We start from the raw sequence: 6,921 nt of genomic DNA, 5'->3' as shown, positions 1-6,921 counted from the left end.
AAAGACATGGGGGAAGCCACTGCTTGCCCTGTATTGGTAGCATGGAATATTGCTACACCTTGGGTTTTGGCCAGGTACTAGTGACCTGGATTGGCCACCATGAGAACAGGCTACTGGGCTTGATGGACCATTGGTCTAACCCAGTAAGGCTATTCTTTTGTTCTTATGACTTTAAATTCCAAATTCATCATAGAGTAAACAACAGCCATCTTACAATCCTGGTCTCCCCTTTTTCTCTCCTGGTGGGGGTAGAGCTGAAGCCATTAAAATGGTTTTAGCACCCAAACTAAATTACATTTTCAGTATGATGCCTATTCCTTTCCCAGAGTCTTTATATAAGAAGGTGGACAGTCTAATTAAGTTCAAGTTCAAGTTCAAGTTTATTTATTCTTGATGAATCGCCTATTTAAATTGCTAGGCGATGTACAATAAAAATAACATATATTATTAAATTAAACAAGTACAATGTTAATGGTGACATAAAAACAGATATGTTGTTAGTTAAAATTTAACACACTTAACAAACTGAGTGTAGGCATAAGTATAAAATAATTTTGTGGGTAAGACATACGAGACATTTGTGGATAAGAGGGGGAATAGTTACAATTTTTGATAGAAGAGAAGAAAAAACATAAAAGGGAAGAACATAAAGGGGGGTTATAATAGCTGTTAAAAAAAAAAAAAAAAAAAAAAAAATTTAAGGAAATATTAAAAAAGGAAAAAAAAACAACAAAAAACCAGGTAACGGTTAAAAAATATTCGATTTTTTCAGTGTCCTAAGATCCATACGCATCTTTAAAGAGAAAGGTTTTTAACGTTTTTTTAAACAGTGTTAGGTCTTTTAGTTCTCTAATGTATTAACCAATTTCTATGGAAATCTAAACCTCCCAGAATAGCGCTATACAAATTAAAATTGCCCAAATTAAGAGGTGGCTTAAATTTACCAGATTTCAAAAGATACCACTTAGCTTTTAGACTCACCCAAAGTTTGTGCTGGTTCCAAAACCTAGATGATTGGAATACTCCAAGATGGTTGGTACTCGAGAAATTACTAATTTCTCCTATGTCTATACATTGACTTCCTTTTATGAATAAATATCCTTATTCAAACTCTTTAAGAATCCTAAAATCTTCAGCTCCAACCATATTTACATTTTATAAGACCATGAACGACAGCAATATAGATTGGGACCACATTCCTTTATGGTATAACAGTGCCATTGAGAGCTCCTTTTACTAAGCTGCGTTAGCGTTCTTAGCGCACGCAGCATTTTAGCGTGCAGTAAACCCGCGCTATATGGCTAGAACTAAGGCCAGCTCAATGCTGGCGTTAGTATCTAGCGTGTACGGCAATTTAGTGCACGCTATTCCGCTCGTTAATGCCCTAACGCGGCTTAGTAAAAGGAGCCCTGAATCTCATATTATCTCTGGAATTAAGGAGACCTGTCTATCAAAGAAAATATGGGCTCTATCTCAAGTAACCTTTTAGGGTGAAATTATGTCGTTAAAAAATCTGAAATGTATCCTGGACCTCCCTGAATTTGAATTACAAAATTGGCAATTGATTTTAGAATCCTTCATCTCCCTCAGACCGATGTATAGGGATATTTCTCCTAACTCACCAAATTTTATTAAGTTCACACAGTCTCTCTTAATAGAGAAAAAAAGACCTTCTAAATTATATAAAACTATGCGTGAATTGGTTAGGGAAGAGGTAATTTCTTTTGATGAACTTTGGGGGTAGATTTTAACTTAATTCCAGATGAAACTAATTGGTCTTTACCAGCATGTTCCACCATGTCAGCCTCAATTTATCAATCAACCTTTTAAATTCTGCATAGGGTCTATTGGACCCCTAATAAAATTTCTAAGTTTAAATAACCAGTTTCTTCAGGTCTATGTTGGTCTTGAATTTTGAAACTCTTAAACACGTCCTTTAGAAATGTTTTCAAGGTACAAGTATTCTGGACAGATATTTAGTCCAGAATACTTTCTATAACACATTTAGAAAATAATCCTCCCATTTCTTACAAATCCATCATTCTACACTCCTCAAATCCTGATATCTTGATCCCACTAACGCCTACCAAAATATTTGACACAATGATTGCATTAGCTATCCACCATATTGCCATCAATTGGAAAGATAATTCTAAACTCAACTTTCCTGAATGGTAGAATCATTTGAGTATTTTATATGTATTTTATATTGTACACCGCCTAGAATTTTGATTAGGCGATAACTTGGAAACCTGATAATGCCTCCCTCATTAAGAAGCTCATTAGTGGCCATAAAGCTACTTCTACATCATCCTATAAAAGTGAGGAAACCTCACAATGGTGGGTGACATAATACAACACAATAAGAGAAGTTCCATACCCCCCCCCCCCACACACACATACACATTGCCCACAGGGCTTAGTGTAGATTACAAAAGAGAAGCCTTCCTCAGGGGTCGGCCCAGTAGATGGCGTTCAACGATAGACTCTTCAAATGACAAGACTTAAAGGCTGGTAAAGCTGGATTGAAGAGGACATATAAACCACCAAAGACACCGTGGAAACTTGACAGATTCACTTTGATGCTGTGTGCAAGTTTCCACAGCGTCTTTGGTGGTTTATATGCCTTCTTCAATCCAGCTTTACCAGCCTTTAAGCCTTGACATTTGAAGAGTCTTTCGTTGAGCGCCATCTACTGGGCCGACCCCTGAGGAAGACTTCTCTACAGAAGCCGAAACAAGGACCGTGTTGGGTCCATAAAATTCACAAGACTTGGAATTTTTATAAGGCTTGGTTTACATATATGATATTATTTTATGCTATTTTTGCTTATAATAAAATGGTATTTATTCCTTAAGGTTGATGTGTTCAGTCCCTTCCCCACTCCTTCTTTGGTTTACCTAGTTTGTTCATGAGTTTTTTTTCCCTTCCTTTTGGATTATTTTGTTGATTATTCAAGAGAAATATAGTAGCTCTGATTACAATTGGCATTGTTAGAGCTTACAACAGATTTCAGAATAAAAGATTAATCTAGTCTACTCCTATCAGACAAACCTTTAATATATTTTCTGAAAAAATAAGATTTCAATAGTTTCCTGAATCTGAAATATGGTAGTTCTGATCTTAGAGTGGAAGGTACGGAAAAGATGTCACTAAAAAGCATTTAAAATGTATCATAGGGAAGGGGTAAAACGCGGACCTCACAGACCTTACGGTCCTTGCAGATCTAAAACCGCACGTCCTTAAAAATTTGAGGTTCATGCATTGACAAGTTCGCCTTTTAGCTTATTCCACCGCTTTCCCTGCACGCTCAGATCAGGCCCCTGGCTCTGCCTTCCCTAAGGCTCACCGTGGCTTTTGCTATTTAGCTTGATCGTCCCTTCTCCAGATCTTTCCCTCCGCGCTGATTATGAAAGCCCCCGTGATATGACACTGGATGGCAAATAGCTGGGTTTGGGGGGGGAGGGGGGTTAAAAAATGTGTGCAAAGGTCTGCAGTGCATCTGACCTCGTGGACCTCACGGATCTGAACTGCACATCCTTAAAAATCTGAGGTCCGCGCCACTTTTAGTCTTAGCCTAGGTTAGGATATGTCAGAGCTAAATTGTCATAGAGGTCTGCCAGAGCCAGAGCCTACAAGTGGCACGGACCTCAGATTTTAAGGACGTGTGGTTTTAGATCCGCATTTTACACCTTCCCTGTATCATATCTGTCGAAGGAAAGGAAGTTAACAAATTATTTAAAGGCTGCTGACTCCTTGGTAGTTTTAGTTCCAAGTTTCTTAAAAAATGGAAATACAAGTACAATACAATCAGGCTTCTAGGCGGTGTATATAAATAAAAAGCATAAAGTACTTATAGTTAGATTAAATTAATAAAATTAATTGTTGCATAAAGTGCATATAAGCAAACTAAAGCACAGCACCAAAGTGGAATTGTCCCAATCAGAAAGGTGAGCACTAAGAAAGTGTCCTTCAACTCTTCTGATTTTTAACAGAAAATGCCTTTATCCATCCAAAATAACGTATATGCATCCAATGACTCAACGACCCGACATGCGCATGTTTCGGCCTGCCTCAGGAGTCTTATGAGTCTTCACTAGGTGTATTAGAAAACCATATGATATACAAGAAAAACACACGCCCTCAAAACACGACTACTAAGATACAGAGACGTGAAACAGCGATCCTCACGACAAACTTCTTACGATTGAGACATGCGCATGTTTCGGCCTGCCTCAGGAGTCTACAAGTACATACATGGATACAAACAAGTTAATACATGAGTACAGACAAGTTAATACATAAATACGGGCAAATTAAAAACATACATAATATATAGTAATAACAATCTAATATAATAAAAGGCTAAGTCACGCATGCGCACTCCCATCGCGTGTTCCATTTTCCGTGCACTGTAGGGCACCGCAGATAGGAGTGCGCATGCGCGCGGCGCCGCAGCGGCGTGTCTTGCCACCTGAAGGATAAAGCCATGAAGCAAAAAAATGCTCCCTCCGTCCCTTCCTGTAAGTTTGCCGCACCACAGCTCCCTTAATGTCTTTGCTTCCCGGATTCTATTTCCCTCCCTCCCTTCCTGTAAGTCCTCCCTTCCTGTAAGTTTGCCGCCGCCTCCGCCGCCATTCCTTCATGTTTTCACACTTGGGCACCACTGCTCCCTTAATGTCTTTGCTTCCCGATTCTGTTGTCTCTCATCCCCCGAGGCGGATGTCGGACGCGGCGGCTGTCGGCCTTGCTGTTCTTCGGTCTGCCCTGCTCCTTGCCTTACTATATTTTTAAGTTGAAAGACGAGGCAGCGGATCCTCTCAGGATCCCCACCTGCGTCGGAAGTCAGGTGCAGTCGGGGATCTTGAGAGGAGCCGCTGCAGCCGCATCTTTCAACTTAAAAATATAGTAAGGCAAGGAGCAGGGCAGACCGATCTTCAAAATGCCCTCAACTCCTGCACAGAACGCCGATGTATCCATCTCCATTGACTGCCCAGCCTCACATCTGGCATCCCCTCTCTCGCTTGCCTGATAGCCTCACCTGCCCCGCCTTCTTCTTCCTGCCAGTCTCAGCCGGGCTCACTCCTCACCTCTTCCCTCCCCCTTGGCAGCCCTGAACCTAATAAGATGGCGGGATTGCTGGTGGAGAGCGACGATGTAGGCCGCTAGGTTTGATCTGGTATGGGCTGTAGGGGACGTGTGTGAGGAGCGGGTGGGGGGAGGGAGGGGAGAAAGAGTTTCTGCTCCTCCGGTCTGGCTCCGCGTTATAGTGGGTGTCTGTGGAGGACTTTGTAAAGGGGAAAAAAGTGTCCCCCTTCTTACTCACAGTGATGTCCCTGTGGCCTGTGGTAGTAAACATGGAAAATGAGGCAAAGAAAGGTAAAAAGGTAAGACTGAGGGAGTGCGGGATGGGATTCTACCCAGGCTGTCTGTGCTTGGAAATTGAGAGTTGAAGGGGGAAAGCGATTTCACCCACCCCCTTCCCACACCTGTCCATATGGAATCTAATCCATATCACAGCCAAATCTCCTCTATCCCCACCCCTACCTGCAAGAGTCAATGCTGTTACTTACTTGCTGGCAGCCCTCCTTATACTCCTGACCCCAACTGGGTTTTCCTTTGTACAGCTTCACTCAGTTTTCAGTATGAAGCGGGTTCATGTCATGTCATGGTGCTACAGAGAGTGGTCTGAGGATGCCATTGGGGGGTGGGGTTTCAATTGGTGCAGGCTCTAGTGTTGGGGGTGCGGTTAGGTGAAGAGGGTTAAAGTGGCACATGTTGGAATGGGGAGGAGGACAGTTGCATTACCGTGGGAAGGGGAGGGGCAGGGGAGAGACGACAGAGAAATTGGTAAAAAAGGAAGAGAAGCTGGGTGGGGGTGGAATATAGGGACAGGAAAAATGCCCTTGGAGACAATGGAAGGAAGGATAGATAGGACTGGAGCTGGGACTGAAAAGGTGATAAATGCAGTACAGGATCGATGAGGGCCAAAAGGGTACAGAGGACTAAGGAAATGGTGAAAGGTGAGACTGGGACTGGGATCAGTGGGAGGAAGGGTCTGGCCATTGTAGAGGTGGGGCACAGGTGGGGTTAGGGTATAGGTGGGGCTATTCTAGCACCCATTACTGTAATGAATGTAATGGGCTTAAACACTAGTTCATATATAATAACTTATAAAGAATTTAAAATTAGACAGCAAAAAAGAAATATTTTAAAAAACTAAGATCTACCCATATGGATATATTAAAAACCAATTAAGCCACATGTAAATTAATCACCATGAATGCCAAATACATAAGTACTTAATCTCAATAAGTATAAAAAGTTTAAAAATAAACGTTAAAACCCAATGAGTATATATATATTACTATAAAACTATAGTGAAGAAGGATATTAAAATACAGAAAACTCATACGAAAAAAGAGGTATTAAACTAGCAAAAATAACGTGCATAATACAAAAGGAAGGGTCTGACCTGGCCAATAAGCAATCCATAGCACATTTAGAAGAGAAAGGAGAGAGGAGAAAAATAAAATCATCCCCAAATTCATTTCATGGAACATAATAAGTATGATAACATACCTTATGAGTCTTCACTAGGTGTATTAGAAAACCATATGATATACAAGAAAAACACACGCCCTCAAAACACGACTACTAAGCTGAAAAATCTAAAGTAGAACAAAAAACAATTTAAAGACTCGCAATTAAAAATTGACTAACGTCCAAGCAGTAATTCGAGACACTAGATGTTAAAATGTGGACAGCTGCTAATTACCATTCCAAAAAACATAAGCCATTTGTGCAACCTATAGAGCATAAATGAACAGATGTTAAAGTGTCACCAAAAGAAATATAAAAAGTAATAAAAACCCTATAAAGAAAAAAGTGAGAACTTTAACGTTAAAAAACATACAAAAC

This window comes from Geotrypetes seraphini, chromosome 16 (assembly GCF_902459505.1).
Source record: "Geotrypetes seraphini chromosome 16, aGeoSer1.1, whole genome shotgun sequence".
Lineage (NCBI taxonomy): Eukaryota > Metazoa > Chordata > Amphibia > Gymnophiona > Dermophiidae > Geotrypetes > Geotrypetes seraphini.
This window is presented reverse-complemented; position numbering follows the sequence as displayed.